The following is a 16,901-nucleotide window of genomic DNA, read 5'->3' on the forward strand; positions in this document are numbered from 1 at the left end:
CCACTTTTGCCAGCCCTCAACTGCTGCAGGGACTGCTACAGAAGTAACTACAATACATCTGTATTCCAAACATTTCCTATTACTCTCCAAACCACCATTTTCAAAGTTCTCTTAAAAACAAAAACAAAACAAAAAACCCTCTAAATATCAGTTTCATTTAATTGATTTATTCTCATCTCCATCTAAGGTTCCAGAAGCTTGTCATCTTACAGCTCATTCAGTATTTTTTATTCCACACCAAAAAGGCAAGACCATACCTTGAAGGATGTGAGGATGCAGCAACTTAAAAAATAAGAAGCTTCCAAGACAACTGCATCTGAAAGGTGGCTGCATCATTAGTTTTGCTTAGGTCCCTTCAGAGATCATTATGGACAGAAATTTAAAAACTGAATTCCAATGATGTGCAGAAAAGAGAAGGTGAAGCGCCCCACCCAAACACGGGGCCACGGTTGTCTTACCCAAGGGATGGGTTATGATTTCAGGTACTCCATTTGTGCCTCTTGAATCGACTTTTCTCCTTGTGTTGGAGATTCAAATCTCACTCAACCCATTCCTTTAAATCTCAGCTTAGGGATAGGCATTTGTAGAATCTATTTTAAGTTAGCCTTCTGATATCATGAAACAATTCACACAGACCATTTTAATAAATTTGCTATTACCCACTTTGTTATTAATTGTACTAAGCATATTGATATAGGTTTATATCTTGTTTTCCAATTCCCATACAATTTTGAATAGATTTTTAAAAAATATGACCACTTCTCATATCATCCCCCTCTGGGCATCTACGATAAAGCACTGATTGTCAAAAAGCTTGGTACTTGAATATTCATTTTTTCATAGAACATCGGATTGTGATTTTCCGTCCCCTTTTCATGGATTATCAAACACCTGATGCTTGTTATTGAAATACTGTGGGATATACAATTTAAAAGAGATGTCAGTTGTTCTAAAAGATGTAATTACATTTATTGAAGTTGCTTTATAAACAACTATCATATAGCCTTATATATGCTTCTATTTCTTAGTAATTATACATCTTTATAAATTTACTTTTTGCATGCATGAAATAAGGAAATAGAAGATAATTTAAGTCACTCGACATTCATTAACCATGTCCTAAGTGCACAGGAGGAGATACAGTGAAAGTTTTCTGTAGCAACCTACTCTTATAGCCATGATTCTCGACCCTGGCTGCACACTGGAGTCAGCTAATTGGACTAGAATTTCTGAAGATGGAATCAGGGCATCTGTATTTTAAAAAGCTACGCAGTGTTTCTGATGTACAGTCACTATTGAGAACTTCAGGATTTTAGAATAAAGTCTAAACTTCCATGCATAGCTTTTAAAGTTGTTCACAATCTGGCTCCAGTCTACCTTTCCAGTTTCTTATTTTACTGTTTTCCTCTCTCTGCAAACCAGCCAATCAAATTCTCTTGGCTGTTATCTGAGGAACGGCTTTTTTTTCTTTTCTTTCTTTCCTTTTTTGGCCCCTCCAGGCGTCAAGAGGGAATCTTAGTTCCCCAACAAGGGATTGAACCCGGACCTCTGCAGTGGAAGCGAGGAGTCTTAACCATTGGACCACCAGGGAAGTCCCAGAATCTGCTTTTTAAAAGTTTTTTTTTTTTTTTTTTTTTTAACTTGTTGCCATAAAAGTCCTGAAGAATTAGGATGTTACCCAGTTACGAGCTTGGAAGGTAGGCTACACAGAGCAGAGAGAGAGTGGTCGAGCAAAGAAAACACCATGAATGGTACTTTGTAACTTTAAAAATGTTTCTAGAGTGAATTATAGCACACTCTCACTACCCCCCAATAAATATTTTTATTCAGCTTTGAGTTTTTGATGATGAAATTTCAATATACTTCCCACACAGCAAAGAGGCCCAAATCGGGCAGTGTTAAAACCATCCAATCAAACAAAAATTCACCCAAAGCAGTTCCATGAGTTTTCTGGGGTCCACAGACCACGTCTTCTTTTCTAGTTCTCACACATTAGAAACAACCACACGGAGTGAAAAACATGGGGAAGAGCAATTCTAAAATTGGCGGCGGAGGGGATTGGGGGTGGCGCTGGATACAAATTTGGGGTTGGGGAGATACCTGGTCTTCGAGGTTAGTCCTGCGGGCCCGGGAGCTGCTGAAGAACAGGAATGGACGCACTCGCTCGTATCCGTCTCTGCGATGGGAATCTGGTGCGGGCGTCCCTCAGTCTTCCTCTCTAGGCCTCCATAGAAAGGATCCCTGGGCCTGAGCAAAGCCGCCTCCGCAAGTTGGGTGAACGGGTAGCCCCCGGCTCAGCCCAAGCATCAGTGGCGGGTCAGGCGCCGTGGTGCGTGGCGTTCCCCGGGCAACCGGAGGTTCTTCCGGTGCGGAGCCACGCCTCCTCAGAGGTCTCAGCGCGTCAGCCGCCGTGCTCCTGTTAAGGGATTGAAGAGCTCCCCCAAATGCCAGAGGCAAAGCGAGGAGTATTGAAGAAGTGTAAGCGAGGTTGGAGGGGTGAACTGCAGCCTCCCAGCGAGGAGCCGCGCTGTCCCCGGTGGAGCATAATGGGAGTTGTAGGCTCGCGCACAGCCTGCTGGGAAGTGTTTGGCGTCCGCGTTGGCTTCGGGCGTTTCTCGCAGCGCGGTCTCTCCGCCTTCTCGGGAAAGCCTACTTACAGGGAGCGGCGCACGTTGTGGCGCCCAGAGCGCTGAGGAGTCTGCGTCGACGTCGAGCATGGGCGCAGCGTGGTGGCGACAACTGCGGGACCCGACTATGAGCTCTAGGGCGAGAAGTACGCCGGAATTTCCTGGTTGCCCATCGCATCCACCCTTTTCCAGGCTGTTAGGCCTCAGACCCCGGAGTCCTGGTGAAGTAAAACCGTTCATGCGGGCAAGGAGAGGAGATAAACTCACAGGCATTATTCGGCGAAGGAAGTCTGCCTGAACCTGGTTTCTGAGCTGTCTGATCTCCTGAAGAGATTTCCATGAGGCATAATCTCCTGTGATTAGAGTACAGTCCCCAGAATCAAATCGGCAGGTGGTCAGGAATCAGTAGTCCCAATGCTTAAAGTTAGCCACCCTCTTAAATTGCTCTGGGGTATTATAGTAATAGTAAAGGATTTATCTCCTTTTGTTAGCCGGGAGTATGAGATTCTTTACCCCCTCCAGCTACCTAGTGTTATGTTGACTACCCTACCTGTTCTTTGGCCTATCAATTTCGGCTTATTAAGTGGATTAAGAGGGTGAAAAAAGAGACTAGAAGGAATTATATAAAAGTAATAATGGGGGAAAGGCTGTATTTGCATGATCATGGGATGCATTTTATTTTATTTTCCAAATTTTCAAATGCGGTTCTGTTATTTTTACAGTGGAAAAAAAAATGTTCTGGGCTAGTGACTCTTGTTGAAAGATGAAAACTAACAAAAGACAAAAACAAAAATAACCTATAGTTGCGTCCAAAAGAACTTACTTACCAATGTCCTTGAAGAAATGGAATAGGGAAATATATTCCGCCTTATTGTGTAGCCTTAGGCCAGTTAACGCTGCTCTATTGTTCAGCTTCTTAACCTTCAAAAAAACACTAAATATCTCATCTGGGGGTTTTGAGGAATAAGTAGGTAACAGAGGTGTGTATGTTTGGCACATAGTAGGTGTTCAATAAACAATTTACTATCTTCCTTTGTCCTGCAATTTTTATTATATAGGTAAGATTTTTAAATGTGGTCCTTTAACTTCTGACCCTGAATGAATTTACAATGAGGTATTAATTACTTTTCTGTGTGTCTGGGTATTGTGACTCACTTTGATAAAAGTTGGAAGCTAAGTGCATACAGCCGGATTTTGACTTTTTTTTTTTTTTTCCTTAGAGCTAAGTAGAGATCTTATGTTTCAGGAAACTTTAGTGTACAGACAATTTTTCCTGTTTGGAGTTGATATTTTCTGCCCCTAGGTTGAGTTCTGTTTTTGCTTAGTACAAAACATTTGGTGAACACTGGAAATGGAGAGATTGGATATCCAACTTTTCAGTCAATTTAAGCAGATAACATAATTCTTTTTTAAAAATTTGCTAAGTGAATAGTTATCTTAAGGTACATAATTCTCTTACAAAAATTTAGCTAAGTAAATAGTTATCTTAGATAAGTGTAGTTGATGTGTTGGCTTCGTATTATTAGAGATGAAATAGCGGTCATGAAACCCACAATCTACTCAATAATATAGAAAATGTCAGTTTTGAAACTAACAATCTTAAAAAATGTAAATACTTCATATGGTTGAATCTGCTGTTTTGGTGCTTTGCCAATCAAAACAGCTCTCAACAATACACTCAAGGCTCAGCATAAAAATTGGTTTCACTTGATTTAAGAAGTTAGTTTGGGTCTCCTTATTATGAGAATAAGAAGCTTTAAAAATGGTACTTAATTTTATGGAGGCTTCTTAAGATACCTGTATAAGGAAAGAAAGTTTCAAGTACTTTATTACCAGTTTAAATTTCATACTGTCTTTTGGAACTGTGGTAAGAATTATAAAAGAGAGGAGAGTGAGATATGATGAGTACAGTGCTATTCTGATTAATTCAGGATACTCTTAATGTATTTTCTTACCAGCAACTTTTAAAAAATATAGAAAATCCATGATTGGTAATTTACTGGATGTTTTTGGAATGAATATTCATAGTCTAAAACTGTTGAACTGTTGTACATTATGTGTATCTTTCAGTCATCTGCAATTTGTATACAGTACTACCTATGCAATGAACAATTTAATTCACTTGAATCTCACAAAATATTTTGCTGATATAAAATCACTATAAAAATATGTACTAATTTATAGTGACTTGTGTGAATTTATGTCTTGACCTTAATGATATTATTGTGAAAAATTACAGCTATGATTTTGTCTCCAAAATTACTAATATATGTAAAGAGCATCTAGATTTAATAGACTAAAAGATAAATTACATTAAATATGATCAACACAATACAAATACACTTCAACCACCAGAACTGTAACTTTTATTTGCTAATAGATATTTTAATAAACAGGCTTACTCCATCTGTAAGACCCTGATAATGCCTCTTAGGAAATCATAGAAAAATAAAATACAATAATTAGTAACTTGTACTTTGTACAAAAATCTTATGTTGCTCAGCAGGTAGTTTTGCTAAACACCATATTCTTTCAGCAAATAGATAGATGACATATGTAATGCAATTCACCGCAAACAATCCCTCATTGAAAGCTGAGCATTCTATAACACTATAACTTGTAAGCATGCCAGCATGTGAAAATATACATGGAACATCATAATATTACAGTCGATTTTATAAGATGAAAACAATACCACCTTCAAGTAAGTCTGGACTACTTCACTGTCATAGTGAAGTAGATAATAGGTAGGATTGCAGTTCTATTGTTAACACCCTCTTACTGTGTTTATCTTTCTACCATATTGTGATACAACCAGAAAAAAGAACATAGGCTGTGTAAGGAACCTGAGTGAAAGGCATATATAGAAGCTCTAAATAGTGATGTAATACTAAAGAGAAACAATAATGCAGTGCTGCACTTCCTTATTCTCACAAACAGATCTTTTCCCCTTTTTGCAAGAGTAGATGGGTACAGTGCTAAATCCATAATTAATGATAAATAACTATGACAGGTTACAAAGAGATACATTTTAAAAATCATAGGAAGAAAAAATGTTTTCAGCTGCAGTTTATCATTAGTCAAATATTACTCTATGAGGGACTAAGTGTCTCAACCTAGACAGTTGTTATCTAGGCATTTAATATAAATGTACTATTTAGTATTTAAATAATAAACTTTTTAGGATTTGTGCTACAAAGATTTTTATAACTTTTTAATTTTGAATACACTGCAACTGTCAGATCTACCATTTAATACTTGATATGGCCATTTAAATATTGAGTTTAATCAAATGCATATTTATATGTACACATATATCTTTATATTTTTGGCTATGCTAAAACATAAAAAAATGGAGAGCGATCTTATTCCATTATTCACAGTCTAATTTTACATCAAATCCAAAGAATAAATATGCACGTATAAATTCCAACACACTGAATTACATACAGCCTATCCAGAAATAAAGCTCCAAGCACAATGAAAAAGTCACATCCTCCGTATAGGATAGAGAGGGCACAATGAAAAAAGAAAAATATCACCCTTGTGTTTCTCCTAAACGACAGATGTTTTTATATGAAAACAAAACAAAATAAAATATTGTTTTACCAAACGATTAGAGCCTGATTACCTTTATTTATTTATTTTAATTTCAGATGGGGGCTCAAGCCCTCTCAAAATAGTGTTTTGAGAAAACTGACAGCTTGAATATACAATACACATCTTTTAGCATTCAACTAATTTTCATAAGCTTTGAATTAGAATGGCTACAAGATGTTTCTGTCTTTTACACTGTAGTAGACAAAAATAACAAAACATGGGAAGTATCTATGGCATTGAGAAGTCCTCACTTAATCTCTACATTATGGAAAGAGGACTGTTATCAGCATCCTTGGAAAAGCTCAGAATTCAGTTTCAGGTCTTCCAAATAAGGTGTCTCAAAAATATTTAGTAAAATGGCTTTAATATATTTTATACAATAGGTCTTTTTCCTGTGGTGTATTACACACAAATCCCCATTGACTATGTTTATATATGCACGTATATGTGTGTGTGTGTGTGTGTGTGTGTGTGTGTGTGTTCCCCCTTTCCAACTACTTACACATCTCTCCTTCAGCCTATACCTGCTTCCCACTCCCTATATGGACTTCTATTTCCTCTTAGTAAAGTAAGACTACTCACACAGTAACATCCTTCCCTTTCTACCACAAATCTACCAACCTATCTGCGTATTACACACTCTGCCTTCCCCCCCATTGTAGTTCTGTCTCCTATCAAAAACTAACCTTCCGGGCTTCCCTGGTGGCGCAGTGGTTGAGAATCTGCCTGCCAATGCAGGAGACACGGGTTCGAGCCCTGGTCTGGGAAGATCCCACATGCCGCGGAGCAACTAGGCCCGTGAGCCACAATTGCTGAGCCTGCGCATCTGGAGCCTGTGCTCCGCAACAAGAGAGGCCGCGATAGTGAGAGGCCCGCGCATCGCGATGAAGAGTGGCCCCCGCTTGCCGCAACTGGAGAAACCGCTCGCACAGAAACGAAGACCCAACACAGCCATAAATAATAAAATAAATAAATTTAAAATAAATGTGATTTGAATAAAATATAAAATCTGGTTTAAAAAAAAAAAGGATTCCTTCTTACTAATAGTCTACACAATTCAAAAATAATTGGATCTTCATACAAACCATGGCTTCTGTGATAGTCTAAGGACATATTCCCTTCTTACCACTGTCTACATGACTCCACTTAAATACTAAAAAAGAGAGAACCATCGTGTCTCTAGCACAGACTCTGCAGCTATAGCCCAACCCCTTAAAAAAACAAAAACAAAAACAAAAACTAACCTTCCAACATATGCTATGAATCCTAACCCTTCTACTTCTCAAAGCCTTTTCTAATTAAATCCTCTCTTGCATAATCAGTTTTCCCCTTTCTACCAGATCATTCTCATTCATATATAAATATTCCCTAGCATCCTTTCTCTAAACACACACACACACACACACACACACACACACCTTTCTTGACCCCATATCTACTTCCAGCTACTCAGCTACTGCCCTGTTCCTCTTGCTTTCTTATGGTAAAACTTCTTGAAAGAGTTGTTTATAGATACTGACTCCACCTTCTTTTCTAAAGTATCTTCTCAATCCACTTCAATCAGGCTTTGACTTCACTACTTCATAGAGACTGCCCTTGTCAAAATCATCAGTAACTTCCATGTTGCCAAGCCCAACGGCCGGCCATTTCTTTACTTTAAACTTGGCTTCTTAATGCATTTAATACAGATGGCCAATTGGTTTTTTTGTTCTCTACTTTACCTTACACTCCTCAGGGTCCTCTGCTGGTTTCTAATTCTCCACCTAACTTCTACATTGACATGCCCCGGATCTCAATCAAGGCCTACTTCTCTATCTTACAGGCTTTTCCCAGGTGATTTAAAAACATTAAATACCATATATATATTGATGGCTTCTAAATCTTGATGTCTAGCCCTGATCGCTCCTTGGAACTCTTATATACAACTGTCTGCTCGATATCTCCATTTGAATATCTAACAGGCATCTCAGGCATTACATGGCTAAAACCAAACTCCTGAATTTTTTCCCTCCAAACCTGCTTCTCCTGCACCACCACTGACTACATTTCTTATTTTTCAAATGTAGAATTTATCTTCAGTTTTTCTCTCTTCATCCCTCAGGGCCAATCCATTAGCAAGCCCTGTCTTCAAACATACCCGACATCCATCCACTTCTCTCCATCTTCACTACTTCTTCTCTAACAAAAGCCACCTTTTTTTTCTTTTTTGCTTAAACTACTGTAGTAGCCTCATAAATATTCTTTGACCCCCATCTCATTTTTGCCTCTCTCTGGCTCATCAACTGTGTACCAAGCACACTGTTCTCTCTACCCTCAAACACTCTAAACTCTCACACATTAAACTATTCCTTCTGCCTGGAATTCCCCCAGATTTTCTCATGACTGGTTCCTTCATGCTTTTCATACATCGGCTTAAATATCACATCCTCAGAGAAGACTTCCCTTACCACTTAATGTAAAGAAGCCACAGTCATGCTATGTAACAATATTAATTTAATTTTCAGCATAGCACTTATCAGTACTTCTTCATTGTGTGTCTTTACCACTAGAAGGTCAATTCCATGAGACAGGGGCTTTTGCTTGTCTTGGTTGCTTTGTGTCCTCTGTGTTGAGAATAGGACACTTGTACAAGATAATGTTTAGTAAGCATTAGTTAATGAATGAATGGACTTATGGATAAATATACATTTAAAGTAAATCAGTATATATGTATATATACTATTTTTAAAATTAGGAATTATACAGTTTTGGACTAGCAAACACACTTGATTTAATTGTGTTTGTTTGTTTATTATATCTGTTCCCCATAGTGTAAATAGCTTTAACTGGACAAATCATAATTTTTTTGTTGTTGCTATTCTTTATATTAAAATACAGACACCTAACTATTTCATTTAATGGTAGAGTGATCAAAGTTGTGAGGTGGGAGAGGGAATGTTTTGCTTCCTGAAAGGAATTTTTGGAGACTCCAAAGAAAATAAGCAATTGATGCAAAAATGGAATGGCTTTTCACCTTTGTTTGAAGTATCCCATTTGGTGAAATTTAAAAATTGAATAAACAGTAAACAGTGGAAAAGTAACTATAAAAATATATGTTCACTACAGTACTTTGAATATACAAAGTCAAATGGAGGACTTTCTTTTTGTGTTTCCATTCATGAGAAAGTAAATGATTTTGCTCTTTCCCGAAGACTTTATGGAATATATGACTGGTATTAGATAAGAGCAGTAGCTTCAAAAATAATAATTTCTAACCACTATATTATGGATTTTAGCTGCAACTTCTCTGAGAATTGGAAGGTTACAAACAATATTAGAGAGACTGAATGGAAATATATAAAGCAGTCCTTTTTTTTTTTTTAATACTTAAAACAACTGAAAAGAAAAGGCAATCTCCTTGAAAGAATATAAGCATTTAGAGATCATAAGATATAATCTACAACTAATATGTAGGTACTGTATTTTTTAAACATTTAAGACTGTGTAAAATTTATGTATCTGTATAAAAGCATAAATTGATTCAAAAAACTACCCTTTCAACTCAATTATTTTTACCTGCATCTTATATATACAGTTTTTACATTTAATAAAGCAGAAGGAAAAACTCTTTATTAATAGGAGTGATATGTATTAAGTGCTTTGACAGTCTAATATTCAATTTTTGGGAGGCAAATTCTTAATTATATATGTCTTAGAAATCAAAAGAATTATTAGTATGGAAATGTTAATAATTGTGATCATTCAGTCTGTTAATATACTTTTAAAAAATAAATGTAAATTTTTGATATTTTGGTAAGATTTCTTTCTAATTTTATATAGCAATACATATTTTAACAAATATTAGTGGACTTATTTATATTAGAGATTCTCATCCTAAAAACACATTTCAGCTTCAAAATTACCAGTAAGAGTAACATGACATAATTTTCAAACAGTTTTCTATTAATTTTTTGTTTTTTTTTAATGAGGTAATTAATAGTTTTAACACAAACTCCTCTTTGTATTACCTTTTGGCCTTTTCCTCAGTTTTAATGGAACTTGGTCCATTTTCATGTTCTGCATTCATGCTCTGCCTCTGATTTTTTAAAAAATAAGGTTATTTTAGAAGGTATAACTAACATTTTAGGAAACATAGACTGTTAATTAACAATTATTCCATCAAAAGTCAAAATTAAGCTGTCGAAGTTTATACTGCATACAAAATTAACCTAAATATAGTTTGTGAAAAATGTGCAAAGTTATTCAAATTTCCAATGACACAATCTAACGATGAAGTATGATTGACAAAATTATTAATAATGTATCATAAATAAAGCACATATAGTAATCTTTAAAGTCATGTTTGTTAGGAATGCTCAGGTATTGTGCCCCACCAAAAATAAAAAATGCCCCTGTCTCACATTTTGATTTTTTTCTCTTGGAGGCCTAAAACACGTAAAATTATATCAAAACTCCATATCTGTAAGAAGAAAATGAGATTTTTGCATTGTATAAATATATTAATACAATTTTCTTTAAATACATATATATGGCATAGGGAGAACAACATCACATTAAAGCAAATTAAAAACTTCCATGACAAACATTTATGCAAGTTAAACCTTATTTTCCAAGCAGCGCAGAAATTTTAAAAAGCCTCAGTCACTGTTTATTTTTATATTGTCCATGAATATTATTATTATATTGTCAGTATTGTTTTAAAGATACTTTTGAAGATATTGCAATAATAGCTCTAGATAAAATACCAATGGATTTTCAAACAAATTGGTTTTAACAATGCTCACATCAATCACATCAACATAAAATAGCTTGTTCAGTTACAAGTCTGTTATCAAATGAGTGGTCATTAATTTTGTCATAGAGCTTCTAAAGACAACAATTTTAAGCAGATTTATTTAAGCAGTACTATGTGGCAATAAACAAAACATGCACAGTTAAGTAAAAACTTCATTACAACTTAAAAAATGATAATACTGGGTAAATAATTCTAAAAAGAGCAACAGTTACTACTTTGAAAAATGAACTAATATAATTAATTATATTCTGGCTTCTCTCTGAGTGAAGATGTGTTTACGTGAAAATTTTAGAAAAACAATTTCTATCTAAATGCATAGATTTCATTCTACAAATTACTAAATGTGGAAGAGAGACTTTTAATTTATTATAAAAGCAATACAAGAGGACATTTTAAATTAGGTAAAAATCTTGAAAGTGTATTGTTTATTCATCTTTATGATTTAGCACTATTCACTCCATCTATCAGGATTTCAAAAAGTTAAATGATATTTGGTCTTTCAAGAACAAAGGCAAATTAAGACTGTTCTAAGGATGATGATCTATAAACAGAAAAACTTGTATAGTAATGTTCACATCAATTTTGCTTGCCATGAAAGCTCATATTTAACTAATGAAAACAAGGACATCTATCTTCAAAGTTAATAATGCCTAACTGAATATAAAATTTGATTTAGATATATGAAAAATGAAGGTTCTCTTGTCCTTGGAGTTTTCTTTAAAATAATGTATTATTTTGGAATAAAGACAGTTCTCCCTTCAATCTCTCTCTAATGAGATGGAGACTCCGATGCGAACTAAATTAGAATCCTGAAGTAGGGTTGTCCTTTTATTATTTTGTTGAACACCTTAAAGTCATATCTCAGTTGTTCTGATTTACAGTTTGAGTTGATAACATTATCTTAATCAACAGTAAGTTTATCATGACAAATTAAAGATTAGCCAGAGGTTACAAATAATGGAGGAATATGGATAAGAACAGAGCTTTACTTGAGAGGAGATTTTCACTAATTCTGGTACTTTTCTACAACTCCCAGGAAATTGTGTTATTAATCTGTACTTTATTTTCTAATCGAAAGTAGATACCACATCTTTATATCATTACATTTAAAAGAGATCTTTCGTCTCTTTTTATATTCTTAAGGATGAATTAGGTCTAAAAGGTAGTGGAATTCTTCTTTGAGATCTTCCCCTTTAAATGAAATAAATCAAAAATTCCCTTAAGAATATAGAGATTTGGTATTCTGATAAACTAGTGTGGAAATTCAAGTAAGAATCTTCTTTATTTTGTTTAGAAAGAAACTTTGCTTTCAACGGATAAGTGCAAAAGTGTAATAAAATGGAAGTGACTTGGTAGCATTAAGAGAAATACAACACTTTGTATTTGCCAGGTTCTTTTCCAAAAGATGAAGTTTATTTTTTAGTAGTGCTTTGCTATCCATCGTAATTGAAAAGTTTACTTTTAATTTTTTTGTATCACTTTTAAATACAATAATTTTGAATCAATACTGATATGCTAAAATAGACTTTTAAATCTCTTCTAATATCCCAAAAAAGCCAATGCCAACCAGGTTATAGTTAACTTCTTTTGAATTAAGAGCAAAGAACCTAAGTCTTCCAATTAAGATGTAAATATTCTTTTTTAAACATTTTATTTAAATCCATCATTAATTTGAAATTGGATATAATTATTAGTCAGAAGAAAGAGGATTAGTTAAAACTACATTTTGATGACTTGCATCTTCTTCTGGATCTTTTGGCCTTTTCCCCCCAGGAGACATGTATATCACGTCACATCCTCTTACAACAAAAAAAATATATTTTATCCTCAGAAATCTTTGAAACACTTGTATAATACTTATTTTTTTAAGGGAATAGTAAGAGAAAGATGGGGTATTTATTCTTCTGGAATATAAGATTTTTCTTTTCCTTTATTTCATCTAGTAATATATGCGCTCTGGTCATGAGTAATCATCTCTTTCCTTTGTTAAATATATCATGTTTGAAAGAATTTTATGCAACCATTTCAGCTGTATACTAATTATTACATTTGCTAAGGCCAGTGAATTGGCTTGGGCAAGAGATTACTGCAGAATTGTTTTTGAAAAATGGCTGATGTTTTCTAACTGGAAGTACCTTTGAGGTAGTGAGTCTACACCTGAACTCAAAAGTATGCCACTGGACAATAGAAGTATGTGACTCCTGAAGAGGATCAGCTGTTAACAAGAGAGATTCTCTTAGAGAATCCAGCAAGTGTGCTCCCTTCTGCCAGAGGAAGTGTGGAGTGTTCTATGGAAAATTTGAGGTCCAAAATAATTCTTTCCATAGGACAAGGTTTTATTTCACACTGGACAAGGTTTTATTTATTCAATGTATTTTTGTTCTGTGGAAAGAACTAACCCTTAGTGACATAGCAATCACAGCAAACATAGCAAACAGGCTCTAACCTCTAAGTTTTAAGCTTAAGAGTTACTTGAACATTAGGAGACTACAGTCAAACTCATCTTTGCCATAAAATTTTATGCATGTAGGAGACACCTTATAGATATTTGTTAAAATGAACTAAAGTTTACACTATCTTTATTGAAAATTATTATAAAAAATTGAAAATCTGTTGAAAATGTTTATCATAAAAACCAAAAGCTGGATGACTTCAGCGCCCAGTGTTCTAACGGAAGAATACCATCAATTTGACCCAGTGTGCTCCTCTACCTTTTGGAGACTTCATATAAAAAGCACTAAAATATTATTGGATCGAAAGTTAATATGAGTCTTTGATACTTAATGGAATCTGAACTTGGAAAAGTTAAGTTGATGATACTAAAAGAAGTGATTACATCTTCTTCTAATCTCTTTGTTATATAAAGACATGTATGACAACTGTGAGTTGATAATAACATTTTTTGATTCACAAAATATTAATTTCTTTTAAATTAATAACACATTTCCCTAGCTAAAGCAGTAGGAAAGGATCATCTTCATCCATTTTGAAATTACTTTCCAAAGCACTTAATTTCCCGTTAATGAAAAGCCAGAATTCGTACCTCTGTATGTGTAAATGCTCCCATTAATGTGGTTGGACCCAAAATACCTACTATTGGTGAACATTTTGAGATAAGAGATTTAACTGACTGCTTTACAGAGTAGAAATTTGGTAGGGAAAGACATAAAAATGGCTTTTTAAGAAAACTGTGGTTGGGAGATAGGTAATGTAATTCATTCTTAACCACATCTTCAGAAGATCTCCTGTAAAGACTGATTTTCAAGGATTAAATTTGGATTTGTTTTCCATTCATGGGCTGAGTTGGGCCTTAAAGCTGTGGCTGGAAAATTTTTTTTTTCAGGTATTTAGTTGGATAGATTTTAAAGAGTAATACAGAGTAAAATAAGATAAATCTTTCTTGATTATGGCATGCATAACTTAGTTATCAAGTTATAACTCAGTGCAAAAGTGCTGTAATTCTTGATTCTTGTTAAGCCAAGAGCTTTGCAACTTCTGATGGCTTTTTTAGTGTAATGATTTACATATCTAATCTCTCTTCTTGATTGTACATTGTTTTTACATTTTTTCCCAATTATGTCTTATATATACTATGAGATAATGAGTTGACTATAGACTGGAAACTGACCACGTAGAAAATTTAAACAAATGGTTCCTTCAGCTGTCTGATTTTCAAAATCTAAAAAGCCCCTCAGTAGTATAGACTAGGAAATTTAAAATAAAGCAGGTACATGACTATATATGCATATTTTAGTTATTAAAGATTATTTTTGGAGGCTTGTGATTTATGGAAGTTACTCATTTTCTTTCTATCATTACGTTCCATGTTATGAATATTAAACAGCTTTAACTACTGAATATGTGCACTAGTAAATCTCAAACTATTTCATGTAAAATTTTCAAATCTGTGATTGGTAGGCAGTAAAGAAATAGATATACTTATTTTTTAATGTTTCTGTTTAATCTTGCATACCTTGCTCTGACCATGATGAGGTTCAAATTTACACTAAAGATTATCATGCTTACAGTTGCAAAAAACATAAATGTAATATAAATGTAAATTTTAAAGAGGATTGGGGGTAAGAGACAAAGTGAAAAGGCAGTTTTATAATACTACAGAAAGATGTTTGGGAAGGAAAAAAAAGTATGAATTAACCAGATATAGAATAGGATCATTGGATTTTTGAAGAAAAAAATTCTTAAAAGAGAATTTAAATCTTGCAAGCACTGAATGCCCATCCCATAGAAGTTTAAATACTTTATAGAATTTATTTCATCAAAGTATACAGATGTTGCTGACAGAGTCCTATGGAAGACCATAATTATTCTATTCCTTATTTTCTAAATATGTTTTTTGTTGTATTATAAAAATAAATATATATATGATTAATAAATTTAATCTGCTTTACATCTGTTCTTATTTAATATATATTTGAAGATAGGTAAATATGGAAATTTTATATTTCCTCTAAATGTATCCAGATTTGTGTAAATGTATCAAGCAAACTGCAGACAGTCTGTGAGGGATGCAGGACCATGCAGGTGATGGCTGGAAAATGTTGCTAGCTATTTCTGACACACTTACTTAAAAAGTGATGGATTTCCCACTTTTTTCTTTTTTATTGTACTTTAAGGAATACTTTAAAGACTCTTCCTTCTAGCTCTCTCTGTTTTTTTTGGAATGAGAAAATTTTAGCTGTGGTAGGCAAAAATCAGAAGATAAATCAACAAAAGAAAATATGTGGAAGGGTCTAGTCTAATGGGACAATCAACAAATCTTAAAATAGGAAAAAAGAAAAATCCAGACTCCTTTCATAGCAAGAAAACTACTATCACCAAAAAATGTAATTTAGGTAGGAACTTGAGGATGTGGGTAGGGCACCTTTATCTGTGAGATCAAATAAAACTTAATTTTTATATTAAATCAGCATCTTCAGACAACCTGCTCTTTTTTTTCTCTTAAGACATTCTCACTACTCTTCCACCTAGCACAGCAGTCTTTTTTTTTAGTTTCACAGGGAACAGCTGGTTTTATAATTGAATTTGTTCATACGACATTACTGTTTTGATAAGCTGACTCAGCTTAATTCAATGAAAAGTATATTTGCCTGTTTTTGCAGCCTCCAGAAGATTATGGCAACAACACACCTTAGCTGTGTTTACATTTTTATGTTACTGTATCAAGGACTCAGGTTACACACAATTCATATATGCTCACGTGCTAGATCCGTTTATACCCGCTTTGGTGCACGCAACGGCATACTTGTCTCTTGGGAGGTTTGGAAAACAGCTCAGCATGTTCGTGTAACTTATTTTTACGAACAAAACATAAAAATTCTTAAACTTGCAAAATGTACCAATATTAGACAGCTCGATGTGTTTATTTTCTTGGGCCACCATATAACTATCATAAAATTCTGTTGAAGTTAAAATCTTTTTACGTTTAATCTAAGGCTATAATCGTAGATCTTTTATTCAAAGCAATTCTGCTGAGAATAATTAATTTTCTTAATGCTTTGATAATTACTCTTGCAAACTTGTGAAGATGAACCAAGGAAACAGTCATGGATTTATTCCATGCTTCACTCTATTTATAGCCTTTAGAGCAATGGACTCACTTTTGGTCTTTCCAGGGGTGATCGTCATAAGGTAGCAGAGAAATATACTGTAGTTAGTAAAAAATTAGAGGGGAAAGCCTCTAAACTACCACCTACTACGAAATATGTAGGACACTATAAAGTTAATTAAAAAAAAAGACAAACCAAGGCTTAAGAAGTTTTAAAAGCACAGTATGTTTCTCCCTCACCTTCCCTGATAACTTCCTTCTCACCACAGTCACACTTGACAAGAATTCACTACATGAAATCATTGGTCTTTTC

The 16,901-nt window shown here is 34.3% G+C and overlaps 1 protein-coding gene across 3 annotated transcripts in view; it reads right to left on the reverse strand.

Moving 5' to 3' along the window:
* Positions 1 to 2,537, reverse strand: part of ARL6 (ADP ribosylation factor like GTPase 6) — a 58,594-nt gene extending 56,057 nt beyond the window's left edge. For all 3 annotated transcript variants that reach the window (XR_449462.3, XM_007164073.3, XM_007164074.3), the window contains exon 1: positions 2,101 to 2,537. The gene's annotated coding sequence lies outside the window, so the exon portion shown is untranslated. The remainder of the gene's footprint in view (positions 1 to 2,100) is intronic.
* Between the last annotated feature and the right edge of the window lie 14,364 nt (positions 2,538 to 16,901).

The sequence above is a fragment of the Balaenoptera acutorostrata genome, chromosome 4, assembly GCF_949987535.1.
Source record: "Balaenoptera acutorostrata chromosome 4, mBalAcu1.1, whole genome shotgun sequence".
NCBI lineage: Eukaryota > Metazoa > Chordata > Mammalia > Artiodactyla > Balaenopteridae > Balaenoptera > Balaenoptera acutorostrata.